The sequence below is a fragment of the Anopheles coustani genome (genome assembly GCF_943734705.1).
Source record: "Anopheles coustani chromosome X unlocalized genomic scaffold, idAnoCousDA_361_x.2 X_unloc_62, whole genome shotgun sequence".
NCBI classification, from domain to species: Eukaryota; Metazoa; Arthropoda; class Insecta; order Diptera; family Culicidae; genus Anopheles; species Anopheles coustani.
Genome location: NW_026525173.1, coordinates 40,001 through 62,500, shown reverse-complemented (window position 1 = coordinate 62,500; position 22,500 = coordinate 40,001).

The following is a 22,500-nucleotide window of genomic DNA, read 5'->3' as shown; positions in this document are numbered from 1 at the left end:
TCCACATAGGGCAAGCTGGATGAATCCATTTTACCCAGGACGGCCGAAGCGGCGTGGACCAGGGGAGAACTGAACTTTATACTTCACACCACAGTAAGTCTACGTGTCCTCTTCCACATAGGGCAAGCTAGAACTAACTATCTTACCCAGGACTGCCGAAGCAGCGTGGACCAGGGGAGGAACACACTTTTCATAGAAACGTAAGGCATCCATGACTGCCATAGTGCGTAAGCCGCCGCTGTGCGCGTAAACCCGTTCCCCGTAGGGAGGAGTCAAGCCGCCGCTTAGAGACGAAGTATGAAGTGTCCTCTTCCACATAGGGCAAGCTAGAATGAACTATCTTACCCAGGACCGCCGAAGCAGCGTGGACCAGGGGAGAACTGAACTTTATACTTCACACCACAGTATTGAGTAATGTGCCCTCTTCCACATAGGGCAAGCTGGAATGTTCCATTTTACCCAGGACGGCCGAAGCGGCGTGGACCAGTGGAGGACTACACAATCATGAGGTTTGATATCGACTTGTGTGTTTCAATAGGATACCGATGGTATGGTTTGAACCGATTTGATTTAGCCATTCTGAAGTCATCACTTGGTTGAAGCGCTGAACTAGGGAGGCATCGTTTACATATATATTGGTTTTCGCATGCTCTACTAGGTTAATGTCATGAGGTTGGCTATCGAGCATGCCCAAGTGATGACTTGATTGTGTGCTTGCTTGAATTCTTCACATTTCATACCATCGGTTAGTTGTCGAATCATTCCTCGGTCATAACCTTCGTTCTTGGTTCATGTATGCTCTCTTCCACATAAGGCAAGCTAGAATTAACTATCTTACCCAGGACCGCCGAAGCAGCGTGGACCAGGGGAGAACTATACTTTGTCTTGTATGCCCTCTTCCACATAGGGCAAGCTAGAACTAACTATCTTACCCAGGACCGCCGAAGCAGCGTGGACCAGTGGAGGACTATACTTTGTTCATAACACCACAGTATTGAGTAATGTGCCCTCTTCCACATAGGGCAAGCTAGAATGAACTATCTTACCCAGGACCGCCGGAGCAGTGTGGACCAGGGGAGGACTATACTTTATACTTCACACACTAGCCATATTGAAGTCATCACTTGGTTGAAGCACTGAACTAGGGCGAGTCTATCGTTTACTTTGCATTGGGATAATACGCTGCATGCTCTCTTAGGTTAATGTCATGTGGTTGGCTATAGAGCATGCCCAAGTGATGACTTTGTTTAAAGCTCAACAGGTAGAGTATTATGTCCTCTTCCACATAGGGCAAGCTAGAATTAACTATCTTACCCAGGACCGCCGGAGCAGCGTGGACCAGGGGAGAACTATACTTTGTCTTGTATGCCCTCTTCCACATAGGGCAAGCTAGAATTAACTATCTTACCCAGGACTGCAAAGCAGCGTGGACCAGTGGAGGACTATACTTTGTTCATTACACCACAGTATTAAGTATGGTGTCCTCTTCCACATAGGGCAAGCTAGAACTAACTATCTTACCCAGGACCGCCGAAGCAGTGTGGACCAGGGGAGGACTATACTTTATACTTCACACACTAGCCATACTGAAGTCATCACTTGGTTGAAGCGCTGAACTACGGCGGGGTAATCGTTTACAGGTTATAATCATATAGCTGCATGCTCATTAGTAGATAATGGAATATTGTATGGCAATATGAGCATGCCCAAGTGATGACTTTGTTTCAAGCTCAACAGGTAGGGTATTGAGTCCTCTTCCACATAGGGCAAGCTAGAATGAACTATCTTACCCAGGACCGCCGGAGCAGCGTGGACCAGTGGAGGACTCTATACTTTATACTTCACACCACAGTATTGAGTACGACTTGCATAAAGCCCCTAATGAGAACCACGAGGGCTCTCTCAATGTAGAACCACGAGGGCTCTAGTACCGATTCTCTCGGTACGGCTTGGTCCGTGTTCCTTTATGCTTGTACTCTTAGAAAGTCTCAACCCGGAGGTCTTGACTTTGATTGTCATAGTTGGACTACGACGGGGCATCCGACCATTGCTGATCGAACACCCCTGATTCACCATCTTTCGGGTAGGCGGTACGCGTACCTCCGGACGCGGAAGTCTCAACCCGGAGGTCTTGACTTTGATTGTCATAGTTGGACTACGACGGGGCATCCGACCATTGCTGATCGAACACCCCTGATTCATCATCTTTCGGGTAGGCGGTGCGCGCACCTCCGACGCGGAAGTCTCAACCCGGAGGTCTTGACTTTGTATTGTCATAGTTGGACTACGACGGGGTATCCGACTCATCGAATACCCCAGAAGCACACCATCTTTCGGGTAGGCGGTACGCGTACCTCCGGACGCGGAAAGTCTCAACCCGGAGGTCTTGACTTTGGTTGTCATAGTTGGACTATGACGGGGCATCCGACCATTGCTGATCGAACACCCCTGTTACACCATCTTTCGGATAGGCGGTGCGCGACACCACCGACGCGGAAAGTCTCAACCCGGAGGTCTTGACTTTGTATTGTTGGATAGTCCTCTTCCACTATAGGGCAAGCTGGAAATATTCCATTTTACCCAGGACTGCCGAGGCAGCGTGGACCAGGGGAGAACTTCACGGAATCTTCAGGCATCCATGATTGCCATAGTGCGTAAGCCGCCGCTGTGTGCGTCAACTCGTTCCCCGTGAGGAGGAGTCTAGCCGCCGCTAAAAGACGAAGCATTAAGTGTCCTCATTCCACTATAGGGCAAGCTAGAATGAACTATCTTACCCAGGACCGCCGAAGCAGCGTGGACCAGGCGAAGACTATACTTTATACTTCACACCACAGTATTGAGTACGACTTGCATAAAGCCCCTAATGAGAACCACGAGGGCTCTCTCAATGTAGAACCACGAGGGCTCTAGTACCGATTCTCTCGGTACGGCTTGGTCCGTGTTCCTTTATGCTTGTACTCGCGGAAAGTCTCAACCCGGAGGTCTTGACTTTGATTGTCATAGTTGGACTACGACGGGGCATCCGACCATTGCTGACCGAACACCCCTGATTCATCATCTTTCGGATAGGAGGTGCGCCCACCTCCGACGCGGAAGTCTCAACCCGGAGGTTCGGACTTAGAGTTTTTCCCATTTAAAAGTTTTTCTCTTAGCCATACTGAAGTCATCACTTGGTGAACGATTGAACTAGGGCGGGTTAATCGTTTATAGGTATCATGTGGTTTGCATGCTCTCTTAGGTTAAGGTCATGTGGTTGGCTATCGAGCATGCCCAAGTGATGACTTTGTTTCACGCTTGCTTGATTTCTTCATGATTCCCTGTTATATAGTGTAATCATTCGAGAACAGGGAATCTTTGGTTTTGCTCAACAGGTATTGGATGTCAACTTGGTATCTAGATCGCATTAAGTCTCAACCCTTAGGTTCGGACTTGTATAGTGACATCTTGTTACGGTCTTGAGTCTCAACCCGCAGGTTCGGACTACTTAGTGTTTGATCGAATATAATATGGCAACTTGTGCCTAAGTCTCAACCCGCAGGTTCGGACTTCTGTTTATTTGGCCAATGTATGTATAAGGCAACTTGTGCCTAAGTCTCAACCCGCAGGTTCGGACTTGTGTATTTGTTCGAAGTCATGTATAAGGCAACTTGTGCCTAAGTCTCAACCCGCAGGTTCGGACTTGTGTATTTGTTCGAAGTCATGTATAAGGCAACGTGTGCCTAAGTCTCAACCCGCAGGTTCGGACTTGTTAGTGTTTCGTCAACTTTCATATGGCAACTTGTGCCTGAGTCTCAACCCGCAGGTTCGGACTTCTATAGTGTTTCGTCAATTATCATATGGCAACTTGTGCCGAAGTCTCAACCCGCAGGTTCGGACTTCTGGAGGATCACTTGGCCACTAATGATCCTTCCGCAGGTTCACCTACGGAAACCTTGTTACGACTTTTACTTCCTCTAAATCATCAAGTTCGGTCAACTTCGATAAAGCAGACGCGGTTCACGAGGATCCAGCGAACGATCATCTCCAAAGACCTCACTAAATAATCCATCGGTAGTAGCGACGGGCGGTGTGTACAAAGGGCAGGGACGTATTCAACGCTGGCTGATGACCAGCACTTACTAGAAGTTCCGAGTTCATATGGACCATTGCAATCCATAATCCCTACTAAGTGAGTATTTGAGTGATTTCCCGTTCCTCTCGGAATAGGAGACACGCTGCTACCCACATTGTAGCACGCGTGTAGCCCAGAACATCTAAGGGCATCACGGACCTGTTATCGCTCGATCTCATTCTGCTAAACACAAATTGTCCTGCTAAGCAGCGTACCGTAAGTGCACTTGCGCACACGAACAGCGAAGGTGTCAGGTCATACTCCACCGAAAGGTCCTAACCCGTTCCAATCGGCATCGACGCATTAACGCTGACTGCGTTCTAGTTAGCATATGTGAGTCACGTTCGTTATCGGAATTAACCAGACAAATCAATCCACGAACTAAGAACGGCCATGCACCACTACCCTTAAATTTGAGAAAGAGCTATTAATCTGTCTCACCTCCATAAGTTCGGACCTGGTAAGTTTTCCCGTGTTGAGTCAAATTGAACCGCAAGCTCCATTTCATTGTGGTGCCCTTCCGTCAATTCCTTTAAGTTTCAACTTTGCAACCATACTTCCCCCGGAACCTGACTTTGGTTTCCCGGAAGCTACTGAGAGCACCTGGTTGTAGCGTCTCCCAATTGCTAGTTGGCATCGTTTACGGTTAGAACTAGGGCGGTATCTAATCGCCTTCGATCCTCTAACTTTCGTTCTTGATTAAAGAAAGCATCCTTGACAAATGCCTTCGCTTTAGTTAGTCTTACGACGGTCTACGAATTTCACCTCTCGCGCCGTAATACTAGTGTCCCCAACTACTTCTGTTAATCATTACCTCCGGTCTGAGTACAAACCAATGAAAGATTAGACCAAGGTCGTATTCCATTATTCCATGCAAGATTATTCTAGGGCGTTTGGGCACCCTGCTTTAAGCACTCTAATTTGTTCAAGGTAAACGTGAGCGGTCGAGCTCTATGTTACACTTGCACCCGTTGAAGGGCACACCATGACACAGACTTGGTGCCCTACCACACCATTGAGTCGCAACCAGATTCCGACTTGGCCCACCGACCACGGGTTGACCGGGTCGGCGGAGCCGGACTGTGTTGGACAAGTATCAACTTCGAACGTTTTAACCGCAACAATTTTAATATACGCTAGTGGAGCTGGAATTACCGCGGCTGCTGGCACCAGACTTGCCCTCCACTTGATCCTCGTAGAAGGATTTATGCTCTACTCATTCCAATTATGAAACATCATTAAAGAGTTTCATATTGTTATTTCTCGTCACTACCTCCCCGTCCCGGGATTGGGTAATTTACGCGCCTGCTGCCTTCCTTGGATGTGGTAGCCATTTCTCAGGCTCCCTCTCCGGAATCGAACCCTGATTCCCCGTTACCCGTTGCAACCATGGTAGTCCTCTATACTACCATCCATAGTTGATAGGGCAGATATTTGCGAGATCTGTCGTCGGTGCGAGACCATACGATCAGCATCATTATCCAGACTTCAACTCAATGACACGGAGAACCCGCGATTGGTTTGACTAATAAGTGCACCAGTTCCCGCGAGGGTCCTGGCATGTTGCATGTATTAGCTCTAGATTTTCCACAGTTATCCAAGTAACTAGGTTGATGATCTCGTAAATTATAGCTGTTATACTGAGCCTTATGCGGTTTCACATTAAATCTGTTTGTACTTAGACATGCATGGCTTAACCTTTGAGACGAGCGTATATTACTGGTAGGATCAACCAGAATTCCGACTTTGCGTTCGAATGTTCATTGTCCCATTGCACCCGGAGGAGCAAACACCACGTTCTATATGTTGTCAAGTCCGGTAGCACACGGGAGGCGAGCCCCCGTGCGAACCTCATTGCCCTCGTATCACACACACCCGATGCACCGGACAGGCACTTGAGCGGCATTCGACTCCGCTAAGCGCACGTGCGCCCGATTGTGCATGCGCTGACGGGGCCTTCATACCCCTACCACAGCGACCTTATGCCAAACTTCCATGAATACTTAGGTGAGCTGACAAGGGCCTTCATTTCCCTACCATCAACTAAAGGACACGCTAGGCGCGTCCGATCATTGCAACTGCGGGGCTTTCATACCCCAATCACCACAGTACGCAATTCACCAGAGTTTAATCACAACCCCCCCGGACATGGCACACTATTAACTTGCAACAAAACTTAGTGTGTGCCGGGCACATCGGTTCCACAAAATCATTCCCGATGTACCCCAATTGGGGTTGTGAACGCATCCATGGTCCTCTGACACACCCAACCAAGCGTGGATACTACATACCTCAAACACCCAGTACACTAACAGACAAATCAATATATGGTTGCTTTCCCCCAGACATTTGCCAATCACTTGGCACCCGGACGGGAACTCGCTCCTGATTGCGCCATTGCCACCCATTTGCCAAGAGCGAGTTCTGTATGTAGATTTCATTTGGAAAGACAACCGTGTACTGGATATTCTATCCGACGATTACAGATGACGAGTACGAGACTCGACTACACTCACGGATAATACATTTTGGGTCGAGATTGCTTTCGGGGTTTTCGATTGGTCTTGCGCTTGTAAACGTATAACTTTGACTTGTGGTAACCTCGGTATGTTAGTCGATCACGTGGTTGTGAACTGGGTAGGGGTGGGCAATCTGTTCACTTGCACTCTGGGTAGGAATATGGTGAGCGCTATAGGTTAAAGATCATGGTATGGTTCCATCGTGATGACTTTCGCTAGATAGTAGTATGTTTGGATAGTTATAACGTTTTTGGCCATTTGTTCATAGTGTTCGGTTCATTCAGGAATTCGATTGGTCTTTGCTTCACACACGTGGTCGATCACTTGGATGTGAACTAGGGTGAGATTAAGGTGTTCACTAGTGCTCTTCGGTTTTGGATCAGTAATGAGCACTTGATTGGTTTCGCATAATATGTATCCATAGTGATGACTCTTTCCAGCTTAAGATTTCGTTACCGGTTTCGAATCCTCCCCACGTTCGCTTTTACTTGGTTAGGTTTTCGAGTGTAGATTTGAAAGCAATCTCATGTATGTATCCCATCTGATATAAGCCACTGACAGTTCATGTCACCTCGTTCAACTCTCGCTGGGTCACAGAAGTATGTTACTGCGCCCATTATCCCTACTCGGATAGGTTCGGTTCGTTCGTTTTATACTACGGTGAGTAAACTCAATTTGTGCATCGCATAGCCATGGAAAGCAAGCTTTCGCGGGCCTCTTCGACTGTTTTGATACGAGCTGTGCCCGTGATGCTTGTCATCCCAGGATACTAGACCCCTTTGGACGACCGCATGACCATCAGAAAGTAAATTCCACGTTCGATTTGGGGTGTGAACCCCGAACATAAAGTCTTTGTGTAGAACCACGAGGGCTCTATAGTACCGATTCTCTCGGTACGCTTGGTCCGTGTTCCTTTATGTTCGTACTCTTGTGAATAAGATTCACGTTCGTTTTGGGATATTTGCTACTGTCACCGTTTGAGTACTATGGGGCTTGAACCCCTAACATAAAGTCTTTGTGTAGAACCACGAGGGTTCTATAGTACCGATTCTCTCGGTACGCTTGGTCCGTGTTCCTTTATGTTCGTACTCTTGTGTGTATAATATTCATGTTCGGTTTGGGATATTTGCTACTTTCACCAGGGTCCCGTTCTTCATACAAGTCTGCCTTGCTAATGTGGTAACTTTATAGTGTAGTTCTGACATCCCAATTTTGGGACTTAGCCGATTTTTCGTATATTTCCATATGACCCATAGGGTCCCTTTCTTCATACAAGCTTGCCTAGGGCGATCGGTCAAAACTGTCTTACTATTCGATTGGTCTTCGCACTTTCACCCTAGGCAGTTCGCCTAGGTCTGTCTTCTTGAGGAGGCCAAAACCCGAAATAAGGAGGTTCGGCCGACCCTGAAACCTCCCCTGTCTGAACTACACTAACCCGATTTTTCAGGGTCCTCAGCGCCATACAACTTTGCCTAGGTCACTTGTACTCTTGACTTAGGCCATCCGACTTGGTCCGTGTTTCTTCCTAGGGTTCACCTAGGTACTTTGCCTTGCTTGATGTGGTAACTTTTTAGTGTAGTTCAGACATCCTAATTTTGGGACTTAGCCGATTTTTCATGTATTTCCATATGACCCATAGGGTCCCTTTCTTCATACAAGCTTGCCTAGGGCGATCGGTCAAAACTTGTCTTACTATTCGATTGGTCTTCGCACTTTCACCCTAGGCAGTTCGCCTAGGTCTGTCTTCTTGAGGAGGCCAAAACCCGAAATAAGGAGGTCCAGCCGACCCTGAAACCTCCCCTGTCTTAACTACACTAACCCGATTTTTCATGGTCCTTAGCGCCATACAACTTTGCCTAGGTCACTTGTACTCTTGACTTAGGCCATCTGACTTGGTCCGTGTTTCTTCCTAGGGTTCACCTAGGTACTTTGCCTTGCTTGATGTGGTAACTTTTTAGTGTAGTTCAGACATCCCAATTTCGGGACTTAGCCGATTTTTCGTATATTTCCATATGACCCATAGGGTCCCTTTCTTCATACAAGCTTGCCTAGGGCGATCGGTCAAAACTTGTCTTACTATTCGATTGGTCTTCGCACTTTCACCCTAGGCACTTTGCCTAGGTCTGTCTTCTTGAGGAGGCCAAAACCCGAAATAAGGAGGTTCAGCCGACCCAGAAACCTCCCCTGTCTGAACTACACTAACCCGATTTTTCAGGGTCCTCAGCGCCATACAACTTTGCCTAGGTCACTTGTACTCTTGACTTAGGCCATCTGACTTGGTCCGTGTTTCTTCCTAGGGTTCACCTAGGTACTTTGCCTTGCTTGATGTGGTAACTTTTTAGTGTAGTTCAGACATCCCAATTTTGGGACTTAGCCGATTTTTCATGTATTTCCATATGACCCATAGGGTCCCTTTCTTCATACAAGCTTGCCTAGGGCGATCGGTCAAAACTTGTCTTACTATTCGATTGGTCTTCGCACTTTCACCCTAGGCAGTTTGCCTAGGTCTGTCTTCTTGAGGAGGCCAAAACCCGAAATAAGGAGGTTCAGCCGACCCAGAAACCTCCCCTGTCTGAACTACACTAACCCGATTTTTCAGGGTCCTCAGCGCCATACAACTTTGCCTAGGTCACTTGTACTCTTGACTTAGGCCATCTGACTTGGTCCGTGTTTCTTCCTAGGGTTCACCTAGGTACTTTGCCTTGCTTGCTGTGGTAACTTTTTAGTGTAGTTCAGACATCCCAATTTTGGGACTTAGCCGATTTTTCATGTATTTCCATATGACCCATAGGGTCCCTTTCTTCATACAAGCTTGCCTAGGGCGATCGGTCAAAACTTGTCTTACTATTCGATTGGTCTTCGCACTTTCACCCTAGGCAGTTTGCCTAGGTGTAGCTTCTTGAGGAGGTCAAAACCCAAAATAAGGAGGTTCAGCCGACCCAAAAACCTCCCCTGTCTAAACTACACTAACCAGATTTTTCAGGGTCCTCACCGTCATACAACTTTGCCTAGGTCACTTGCACTCTTGACTTAGGCCATCTGACTTGGTCCGTGTTTCTTGCTAGGGTTCACCTAGGTAGTTTGCCTTGCTTGATGTGGTAACTTTTAAGTGTAGTTCTGACATCCCAATTTTGGGACTTAGCCGATTTTTCATGTATTTCCATATGACCCTTAGGGTCCCTTTCTTCATACAAGCTTGCCTAGGGCGATCGGTCAAAACTTGTCTTACTATTCGATTGGTCTTCGCACTTTCACCCTAGGCAGTTTGCCTAGGTGTAGCTTCTTGATGAGGCCAAAACCCAAAATAAGGGGGTTCGGCCGACCCAAAAACCTACCCTGTCTAAACTACACTAACCAGATTTTTCAGGGTCCTCAGCGCCATACAACTTTGCCTAGGTCACTTGTTCTATTGACTTAGGCCATCTGACTTGGTCCGTGTTTCTTCCTAGGGTTCACCTAGGTACTTTGCCTTGCTTGGTGTGGTAACTTTTTATTGTAGTTCTGACATCCTCATTTTGGGACTTAGCCGATTTTTCGTAAAATACCATATGACCCGTATGGGTCCTTTCCTTCATATAAGTTTGCCTTGCTTGGTATGGTAACATTTGAGTGTAGTTCTGACATCATCATTTTGGGACTTAGCCGATTTTTCGTAAAATACCATATGACCCATATGGGTCCTTTGCTTCATATAAGTTTGCCTTGCTTGGTGTGGTAACATTTGAGTGTAGTTCTGACATCATCATTTTGGGACTTAGCCGATTTTTCGTAAAATACCATATGACCCATATGGGTCCTTTCCTTCATATAAGTTTGCCTTGCTTGGTATGGTAACATTTGAGTGTAGTTCTGACATCATCATTTTGGGACTTAGCCGATTTTTCGTAAAATACCATATGACCCATATGGGTCCTTTGCTTCATATAAGTTTGCTTTGCTTGGTGTGGTAACATTTGAGTGTAGTTCTGACATCCCCATTTTGGGACTTAGCCGATTTTTCAATCAATACCATATGACCCATCAGGGTCCTTTGCTTCATATAAGTTTGCCTTGCTTGGTGTGGTAACATTTGAGTGTAGTTCTGACATCCCCATTTTGGGACTTAGCCGATTTTTCGTAAAATACCATATGACCCATCAGGGTCCTTGCCTTCATATAAGTTTGCCTTGCTTGTCGTGGTAACACATGAGTGTAGTTCTGACATCCCCATTTTGGGACTTAGCCGATTTTTCGTAAAATACCATATGACCCATCAGGGTCCTTTCCTTCATATAAGTTTGCCTTGCTTGGTGTGGTAACATTTGAGTGTAGTTCTGACATCCCCATTTTGGGACTTAGCCGATTTTTCGATCAATACCATATGACCCATCAGGGTCCTTTGCTTCATATAAGTTTGCCTTGCTTGGTGTGGTAACATTTGAGTGTAGTTCTGACATCATCATTTTGGGACTTAGCCGATTTTTCGTAAAATACCATATGACCCATCAGGGTCCTTGCCTTCATATAAGTTTGCCTTGCTTGGTGTGGTAACACATGAGTGTAGTTCTGACATCCCCATTTTGGGACTTAGCCGATTTTTCGTAAAATACCATATGACCCATCAGGGTCCTTTCCTTCATATAAGTTTGCCTTGCTTGATGTGGTAACATTTGAGTGTAGTTCAGACATCCCCATTTTGGGACTTAGCCGATTTTTCGATCCATACCATATGACCCATCAGGGTCCTTGCCTTCATATAAGTTTGCCTTGCTTGGTGTGGTAACATTTTAGTGTAGTTCTGACATCACCATTTTGGGACTTAGCCGATTTTTCGTAAAATACCATATGACCCATCAGGGTCCTTGCCTTCATATAAGTTTGCCTTGCTTGGTGTGGTAACACATGAGTGTAGTTCTGACATCCCCATTTTGGGACTTAGCCGATTTTTCGATCAATACCATATGACCCATCAGGGTCCTTTCCTTCATATAAGTTTGCCTTGCTTGGTGTGGTAACATTTGAGTGTAGTTCTGACATCATCATTTTGGGACTTAGCCGATTTTTCGTAAAATACCATATGACCCATCAGGGTCCTTGCCTTCATATAAGTTTGCCTTGCTTGGTGTGGTAACACATGAGTGTAGTTCTGACATCCCCATTTTGGGACTTAGCCGATTTTTCGTAAAATACCATATGACCCATCAGGGTCCTTTCCTTCATATAAGTTTGCCTTGCTTGATGTGGTAACATTTGAGTGTAGTTCAGACATCCCCATTTTGGGACTTAGCCGATTTTTCGATCCATACCATATGACCCATCAGGGTCCTTGCCTTCATATAAGTTTGCCTTGCTTGGTGTGGTAACATTTTAGTGTAGTTCTGACATCACCATTTTGGGACTTAGCCGATTTTTCGTAAAATACCATATGACCCATCAGGGTCCTTGCCTTCATATAAGTTTGCCTTGCTTGGTGTGGTAACACATGAGTGTAGTTCTGACATCCCCATTTTGGGACTTAGCCGATTTTTCGTAAAATACCATTTGACCCATCAGGGTCCTTTCCTTCATATAAGTTTGCCTTGCTTGATGTGGTAACATTTGAGTGTAGTTCAGACATCCCCATTTTGGGACTTAGCCGATTTTTCGATCCATACCATATGACCCATCAGGGTCCTTGCCTTCATATAAGTTTGCCTTGCTTGGTGTGGTAACATTTTAGTGTAGTTCTGACATCACCATTTTGGGACTTAGCCGATTTTTCGTAAAATACCATATGACCCATCAGGGTCCTTTGCTTCATATAAGTTTGCCTTGCTTGGTGTGGTAACACATGAGTGTAGTTCTGACATCCCCATTTTGGGACTTAGCCGATTTTTCGTAAAATACCATATGACCCATCAGGGTCCTTTCCTTCATATAAGTTTGCCTTGCTTGATGTGGTAACATTTGAGTGTAGTTCAGACATCCCCATTTTGGGACTTAGCCGATTTTTCGATCCATACCATATGACCCATCAGGGTCCTTGCCTTCATATAAGTTTGCCTTGCTTGGTGTGGTAACATTTTAGTGTAGTTCTGACATCACCATTTTGGGACTTAGCCGATTTTTCGTAAAATACCATATGACCCATCAGGGTCCTTGCCTTCATATAAGTTTGCCTTGCTTGGTGTGGTAACACATGAGTGTAGTTCTGACATCCCCATTTTGGGACTTAGCCGATTTTTCGTAAAATACCATATGACCCATCAGGGTCCTTTCCTTCATATAAGTTTGCCTTGCTTGATGTGGTAACATTTGAGTGTAGTTCAGACATCCCCATTTTGGGACTTAGCCGATTTTTCGATCCATACCATATGACCCATCAGGGTCCTTGCCTTCATATAAGTTTGCCTTGCTTGGTGTGGTAACATTTTAGTGTAGTTCTGACATCACCATTTTGGGACTTAGCCGATTTTTCGTAAAATACCATATGACCCATCAGGGTCCTTTGCTTCATATAAGTTTGCCTTGCTTGGTGTGGTAACATTTGAGTGTAGTTCTGACATCACCATTTTGGGACTTAGCCGATTTTTCGTAAAATACCATATGACCCATCAGGGTCCTTGCCTTCATATAAGTTTGCCTTGCTTGGTGTGGTAACATTTTAGTGTAGTTCTGACATCACCATTTTGGGACTTAGCCGATTTTTCGTAAAATACCATATGACCCATCAGGGTCCTTTGCTTCATATAAGTTTGCCTTGCTTGGTGTGGTAACACATGAGTGTAGTTCTGACATCCCCATTTTGGGACTTAGCCGATTTTTCGTAAAATACCATATGACCCATCAGGGTCCTTTGCTTCATATAAGTTTGCCTTGCTTGGTGTGGTAACATTTGAGTGTAGTTCTGACATCCCCATTTTGGGACTTAGCCGATTTTTCGATCAATACCATATGACCCATCAGGGTCCTTTGCTTCATTTAAGTTTGCCTTGCTTGGTGTGGTAACATTTGAGTGTAGTTCTGACATCCCCATTTTGGGACTTAGCCGATTTTTCGATCAATACCATATGACCCATCAGGGTCCTTTCCTTCATATAAGTTTGCCTTGCTTGATGTGGTAACACATGAGTGTAGTTCTGACATCCCCATTTTGGGACTTAGCCGATTTTTCGATCCATCCCATATGACCCATCAGGGTCCTTTTTCTTCATATAAGTTTCCCAAGACTTAGTGCTTTTTTCCTTTGGACACCAATATCACCCTTGCGGGTATCTTTGATCTTCTCACTTTGTATTGGCCGAATGTAGGTCTTGCCATGCCAAACATATAATTGTTCTACACCAAGTCTCTATCTCGTACCGCCAGCTCGGTACATTCGATTAACCTGCCCTTAAGGCACCCGGGACTTAGCCATTTTTTCACATTTTTCATGATTTTGAGGCAACTTTTCTCGACTTTGTCACCTTATATCACCAAGATCCTTTCCCTTTAGCGCTTCACTCTGTTCGTATGATATTTAGCGCTGACTATCACCTTTCTGTCGCTGAGCTCAACTTCTTATTCGGTGCCATAGAGCCAGAGATATTTGGTGTATGCTGTTATAAGGGAAGTTTGTCACTTTTTCAAAGGCCCACTTTGGGACGCCCATATCTCACCTTCAGGTATCTTCGATCTTCTTGTCGTCTATGGACGAAACTTAGGCCTTGTCTTGGCCAACTTATAAATGTTCTACGGCCAAGCCGTATCTCTTACCGCCAGCCCGGTATTCATGGACTTAGTTGGATTTTCGCCTCTCGTGGTAACAATTTCAGACTTTGACTCACAATAACACCCAAACGGTCACATGCTAGCGCTTTGCTTGGAAGGAATTATAGTTAGCGCTACCTTTTCTCTTTCCATCGATACCTTGTTCGTTCCATTCCATGCCATACAGCCGAAGTTATGATGTTTCCCGTTTTCCATATCATGTGGAGCTTATGCTCTGGGAAAACCATCTAACACCTGTACCACCCTTTTAGGTACCACCGATCTCGAGACTATGTTCGGGCCAAATATAGGTTATAACATGCCCAACTTATAATTGTTCTACACCAAGTCTCTATCTCTTACCGCCTGCTCGGTATTTTACTCGTAAGTCCAAATTTCACAACTTGTACTTTTTGGCCCAATGTACTCGAGTTTCAATTTTGGTAACATTTTTCGACTTTGACGCTTAATAACTTCCAAATCATGCTAGTTAGCGCTTTGCTTTCTTCTAGTCGTATCTAGCGCTGGGTGTTACCTTTCCAAAACACATCCTAGCTTTACAATCCATGCCATACAGCCGGAGCTACATGGTGCACAAGTCAAATCCATTTTAGCCATGTTTCATTTTTGCCAATTTTTGACCACTCGTATCACCCTTCCAGAGTGGTCCGATCTTCTCGCTGTCTATGGACGACTTTTAGGTCTCGTAGAGGCAAACTTATAAGTATTCTACGTCAACCCGCTATCTCTTACCGCCTGCTCGGTATTCTTGGTCTTGTGTGATTTTTGGAAATTTTGGTATTATTTTTCCACTTTGTCGCTTAATAACTCAGTTTTGCTCAACACTTAGCGCTTCGGTTGTTTGGGATTATAGTTAGCGCTCGGTTCGACCTTTCCAACACTGATCTTAGCATGTCGATCCGTTCCATACAGCCTGAGTTATTCGCGATACCGTGTTTCAACCCATTTCTCAAGTCTCGTTTTGGTCCAACTTTGAACCAGCCATATCACCCTGATGGGTACCTCCGATCTTCTCGCTCTATATTGGCCAAAGTTAGGTCTTGTGGTAACGTACTTATGATTGTTCTACGCCGTGTTCGTAGCTCTTATCGTTCGCCCGCTATTTTCGATCATAAGGTGAATTTTCGCCTCTAAACCACCATTTTTCACCTTTGCCCTCTAATATGACCGACTTGCTCAACACCTAGCGCTTCGCTTGGTAGGACACATAGCTAGCGCTCGTCAAGACCTTTCCAACGCATATCCAAGCTTTCCGATCCGAGCCATACAGCCTGAGCTATAGGCGATACCGTTTTTCCCATTTTCTTGGTCACACGCACTTTAGGGTACCCCTTTTTGCCTTTGACCCTTAATACCTCCTCCGGGTCACTAGTAGGCGCTCAGCTTGGTAGGAAACATAGCTAGAGCAGGCCTTCACCTTTCCAAAACTGCCGAAAGTGTACCGATCTGACATCTAGAACCAAAGTTATGGTCATTCCCATCATGCTCTACTTTCATGGTCAACCTCCACCAAGCACACCTAGGTTGGACCAACTTTCACCAACTCATCTCGAACCCCAAATTTGCTTCGACCTACTAGGTTTCCCTAGTAAAGTGGTCAAAACATCCATTACAACACGACTGGTCTTTCTGGTGGTCGACCTAGGCGACTTTGTTCGACGACCACCACCCCATGGAACTAAAAGACGTCCCTTGATACGGACCACCGATACATTTTCCGGCCTGTCTAAACTACACTCATCGAAATTTTTTTGGGTCCCCACCGTCATACAAGTTTGCCTAGGTCAAGTTTTTCTTCCGGATCGGCCGCGGACCTCACTTTTCATTATCTAGGGAGGCCATAGGGCCCCAAAAGGGGTTTTTTTAAATTTTCGACACTTTCGACTTTGGTCGGATTTTTTCCGATTTTGGTCCGACCTAGGGACTTGGTGGTCCAAGGAGCCTCGGGACTAAACTTTTTTCTCAGGGGTCCCTACCTCCATACAACTTTGCCTAGGTCAATTTTTTGTTCCAAATCGACCGCGGATTTCACTTTTCAATATCTGGGGCTCGTGTAGAGTCCGAATATGAGGTTTTCTCATTTTTCGACATTTTCGACTTTTTTCGACTTTTTTCGGGTTTTTCGACCTAGGGGTCCGCCGAACAAATTTTGGGTCAAAAATTTTTATTGAACTAGTCGAAAGTACGCAAAAAGATAAGACTTTTTGCCGAAGACACCATGCCCCGGAACCGACTCCTTCCCCTTCAAAATTGGGGACAAACGTGATTTTTGAAACTTTTCCTTAGGGAGCCCAAGACTTAGAAAATTTTCAAATTCTCGATTTTTCGATTGCGAGCTAGCGCTTTGCGGTCTTCGGCAATGTTGTAGATCTCGACGAGATAAGACTTTTTGGTCAAGGGACATTTTGCCCTCCGACCCCTCCTTCCCCCCGCAAATCGCCCCCCAAAGTGCAATTTTTGCATTTTCACCTCTTTGCACGCACTGTTCGGCCCAAATGGCCACTTTCTATGGGTCTGAGCGCTTTGCGGTCTTCGGCAAACATTTAGAGCGTACCAAGCCCTAATTATAATTCTTCTACACCACCTTCGTACCTCTTCATCCCTGGCCGCTATTCGCGTACCAAGGTAATTTTTGTTCATTTTGTCAACATTTTTCATCTTTGACTGCTTATATCGGCCTTGCCATGAACCGATAGCGCTTCGCTGTGTTCTAACGTAAGTTAGTACTGCTCAATACCTTTCCAAATCATGTCTTAGATTGTCATTTGCTTGCATACAGCCGGAGCTATGAGCGATACCGTAAAAAGTACCGAAACTTGGAAAAATCCTTTGATCGCCCATATCCCCCCTTTGGGGGCCAGATATCGAAAAAAGTTCTGATTCAAAAAGTTGCGCATTAACGTGTTCTAGTTATGCCTAGAACATTTCACTTCGCTAGCTGGCCTGCAACTTAGCCGTAATTGGGATTTTAGGGTGTTCTTGGAGGGCCCATTTCCTGCGACTTGGTATCTTTTGGGCCCAATGTTTCTCTAATATCTCCACGAGTTTTCCAGATAGCCTTTTCAAACTTTCAGGGTGCCTAGAACACCTCAAGACCTTTCCAACGCTATGCCGTTTGCCTCGCTCGGACATCTACAGCCAAAGTTATTCGAGGTACACGGTACCTTACCCTGTTTTCTCAGTACTTGGTCGAAAATTTCGATCAGCCATATGACCGACTTGGACAACCCTGAGCGGGTTGGCCCCATATAACTAAACTTTCGTCTCGTGTAGGCAAACTTATAAATGTTCCACGTCAACTCGCTATCTCGTACCGCCTTGACGGTATACTTGGTCCAAGGGCCATTTCCAGCGACTTGGTCGCAATTTCGCTCTAAGTTTCGCTAATACCTTCGTCCGTGGACATGGTGATTTTTTGTTCGTATTTTTCCTTGATAGTCCCACTCAAGACTATTCCATACCAGAGCCAAGCGTCCCGCTAAGTGCCATACAGCCTGAGCAGTAATTCATGAAAGGTACCTCTACCAGTTTTTGCCATACTTGGGTACAAACTTTGGATCGCCCATATCTCCACTTTGGAGGCCAGCCAGCACCTTGGCCTCATATACTTTTTTGTTGGTCATACCATGCACCAAATATAATTGTTCTACGCCAACTTGCTATCTCTTCTCCAACTTGCCGTTATTCTTGGTCCAAGTCCCATTTCATTCGTTTTTGGACCCATTTTGCTATATGTTTCACTAATAGCTTCGGCCATGGACAAGCTGATTTTCTATTTGTATTTTTCCTTGATAGTCCCACTCAAGACCATTCCAAAACACGCCGCAGCTTGTCGCTCGGTGGCAAACTGACCGAGTTATAATTCATGAAAGGTACCTCACCTTGGTACACCACGTGGTCGGCCCAAACCATAAACCGACCAAACGACCGACTTGGAGCACCCTGACCGGGTTGCCCCCGTATAATGAAAGTTGCGTCTCTACACGCCCAACTTATGAATATTCTACGCCAAGTCGCTATCTCTTACCGGTAAGCCGGTATTCACCTTCCAAGGGTGATTTTGGTCAAGTGCCATTTCCTGCGACTTGGTCCCCGAATTGGACCATCATCACCTAATATCTCCGTGGTCTTTCAACTCAGCCTCATGAAACTTTCAGGGTAGATAGGTCTCCCCAAGACCTTTCCAACGGTATGCCGTTTGTCTTGCTCGGCCATCTACAGCCGAAGTTATTCATGGTACTTGGTACCTTACCCTGTTTTTTCCATACTTGTTCATACTTGGGTACAAACTTTGAATCGCCCATATCACCACTTTGGAGGCCAGCCAGCGCCTTGGCCCCATACACATTTTTGTTGGTCATACCACGCACTAGTTATAAATGTTCTACGCAAGCTTGCTATCTCTTCTCCAACTTGCGGTTATTTTTGACTCAAGTCCCATTTCCATAGTTTTTGGTACCAATTTGCTCTATATTTCGCTAATAGCTTCGCCCAAGGACTTTGTGATTTTTTGTTCGCATTTTTCCTAAATAGTCCCACTCAAGACTATTCCAAATCACACCTTAGCTTGTCGCTCAGTGCCATACAGCCAGAGTTTTAATTCATGAAAGGTACATAACCTTGGTACACCACGTGGTCGGTCCAAACCATCAACCAACCATATGACCGACTTCGAGTCGAGCTAGCGGCTAGGCTCAATATAATGAAATGCGTGTCTTGATGCGAGCTACTGACGGTCTGAACAATGTAGCTCGCTAGCTCGTCTCTAAACTTGTATTTTGGTCGAATATTGGGTGTTCATGTACCACTTCGGGTAACATGGACTTTGGTGCAACTTTACCACTTGTGCACTTAATTACTTCCCGGTCATTCAAGTCTTTGCCTTCATACTTTCAGGGTAGTTAGGTCTCGTCGAGACCTTTCCATACATATGCCAAACTCATCGATCGGACATCTATAGCCCGAGTTATTCGCGGTACACCGTACCTTACCCTGTTTTTTCCTCAATTGGGTACAAACCTTGGAACACCCATATCGCCCCTTTAGAGACTAGCTGGCACGTTGGCCTCATATAATGATAAGTGCACCTCAACTAGGGCTACTGACGGTCAGAACATTTCAACTTGCTAGCTCGGGCCCACACTTGTGTTTTTCTCGAATATATGGTTCAAGTGTGCCACTTTGGGCACTTTTGGACATTTTGTCCCCACACAACTTTCTTGCCTTGGTAGATAGGGTCTTGTGTTTTTGGACAAAAAGATGCACCAAGATATGGTCTAACTTTCGTTCTTGTACCGCAAAGCGCTACCTCCAACACCCGAGGAGATAGAAAGTGATTATGTTCGGTATATCGGTCTTCCATGGCCTACTATGGTAAGCCCCTGCAGGTATGCAACCGAAGGTGCTTGGTACATGTATTTGGTGCAAAATCGGTGCAAAGTAGGTGTTTCCTTGATCGGGCTATAACTTTCTTGGTTGATGTTGGATTGCTTTGCGGTCTTCGGGGGATAGTTAGGGAACATGTTGGCCAACATTTTCTTATTCCTCAGCCTGGCCGTACCTCCTACCGTCTAGGCGGTATTCATGCTCTAAGTTGGAACTTGTGTTCCTTCGGGCAACTTTTCTGACTTTGACGCTTAATATCTTCCGTTCATATGCAGTCTAAGCTCTGCAACTCTCAGGAAAGCTAGTACTACTCATTTCCTTTCCATATCAGTCTTTGGCTTGTCGATCCAATGTCTACAGCCTTAGTTATTCACGTTCCCTGTGAAGGTAGGTTTTTGCCCATTTTCCAGTTCATGTGGTAACATTCCCGGACTTTGCCGGCTTTCTCTTCATGTGGTAACTTGCTTGCTTGTGTGGTAACTTGGAAGTGTATGTCTGACAGACCCAATCTCGGACTTAGCCGATTTTTCTCTTCATATCATATGGATCAATCACTAGGCCATCTTGCTTGCTTGTGTGGTAACTTGAAAGTGTATGTCTGACAGACCCAATCTGGGACTTAGCCGATTTTTCTCTTCATATCATATGGATCCATCACTAGGCCATCTTGCTTGCTTGTGTGGTAACTTGGAAGTGTATTTCTGACAGACCCAATCTGGGACTTAGCCGATTTTTCTCTTCATATCATATGGATCCATCACTAGGCCATCTTGCTTGCTTGTGTGGTAACTTGGAAGTGTATTTCTGACAGACCCAATCTGGGACTTAGCCGATTTTTCTCTTCATATCATATGGATCCATCACTAGGCCATCTTGCTTGCTTGTGTGGTAACTTGGAAGTGTATTTCTGACAGACCCAATCTGGGACTTAGCCGATTTTTCTCTTCATATTATATGGATCCTGGACTTAGCCGATTTTTCTCTTCATATCATATGGATCCATCACTAGGCCATCTTGCTTGCTTGTGTGGTAACTTGGAAGTGTATTTCTGACAGACCCAATCTGGGACTTAGCCGATTTTTCTCTTCATATTATATGGATCCTGGACTTAGCCGATTTTTCTCTTCATATCATATGGATCCATCACTAGGCCATCTTGCTTGCTTGTGTGGTAACTTGGAAGTGTATTTCTGACAGACCCAATCTGGGACTTAGCCGATTTTTCTCTTCATGTTATATGGATCCTGGACTTAGCCGATTATTAGGTTATTATATATGGATCCTGGACTTAGCCGATTTTTCTCTTCATATAATATGGATCCTGGACTTAGCCGATTATTAGGTTATAATATATGGATCCTGGACTTAGCCGATTTTTCTCTTCATATAATATGGATCCGGGACTTAGCCGATTTTTCGTTTCATATAATATGGATCCTGGACTTAGCCGATATTTCTCTTCAAATAATATGGATCCGGGACTTAGCCAATTTTTCTCTTCATGTGGTAACGTATGCCAATCGCTCACAAGTCATGGGATAAGGGTACTTGTGTTCTTCCATCTTCTAAGTCCCGCACTGGGACATCGTGATCGCCCCAAGTCCGGAATAGCGCCAAGTCAAGCCCCACGGTGGCCGTGCAGGACCTGTTAGCGGCGGCCCCACTGACAGCACTAATCCGGACTTAGAAATTATATCTTTCTAATCGAACACCACACACGCAACACCACCATACCACCATCTCCTTGCAAGTACCTAAGTACCCGCAACTCCATGGTGAAGGCAATGTCACTCCATCACCAACCTCTTTGCACTGCAAGCACTTGCGTACCCACAACACTCCGAAGAAGGCAACGGCGCGCGATGCTCGACTCCACACACCACACCACACCACACCACCGATGGCCAGCCAGCCAGCCAGCCCAGCTAAGGGCTAACCCACCAACCAACCACCAATGGCCTAGGCCAGCCGGATCCCACCTTCAAGTCCAAGCACAGCCAAGTGCAAGTACCGCCAAGTGTTCACCAACCAACCATCACACCAGGTCAGCCGGCCGGTACCCACCTTCAAGTGCCATTACCCTCGGGTGCAAGCTCAATCAAGTGTTAACCAACCAACCCGGCCAAGGCAGCCAACAGGCCGGCACCCTACAGCACCGACCCGCCATCACCACCTCAACCGTTGACCATGCAAGTGGTCTCGGACAACAGGCGATACCCGAAGTACATCCGAAGAGTGTATATCAAGTGTTTGTTCACCAAGTCCTCAACCAACCCCAAGTACCCGGAGGTACCCAGAGTGTTGGACCCGCCAACCACTACCAGCACTCCAAGTCCTTGCGAACCCAAAGTGTTTGCCCGGTAGGGCCATTGTATCACAACGCTTGCGACCATGCAAGTGGCCTCGAACAAGGTGACAGGGGTATCTTCACCAAGTTCTCAACCAACCCCAAGTACCCGGAGGTACCCAGAGTGTTGGGTCCGCCAACCACTACCAGCACTCCAAGTCCTCGCGAACATAAAGTGTTTGCCCGGTAGGGCCATTAGACCACAACGCTTGCTAACCATGCAAGTGGTCTCGGACAACAGGTGACACCCGAAGTACATCCGGAGAGTGTACAACAAGTGTTTGTTCACCAAGTCCTCAACCAACCCCAAGTACCCGGAGGTACCCAGAGTGTTGGGTCCGCCAACCACTACCAGCACTCTAAGTCCTCGCGAACCCAAAGTGTTTGCCCGGTAGGGCCATTAGACCAC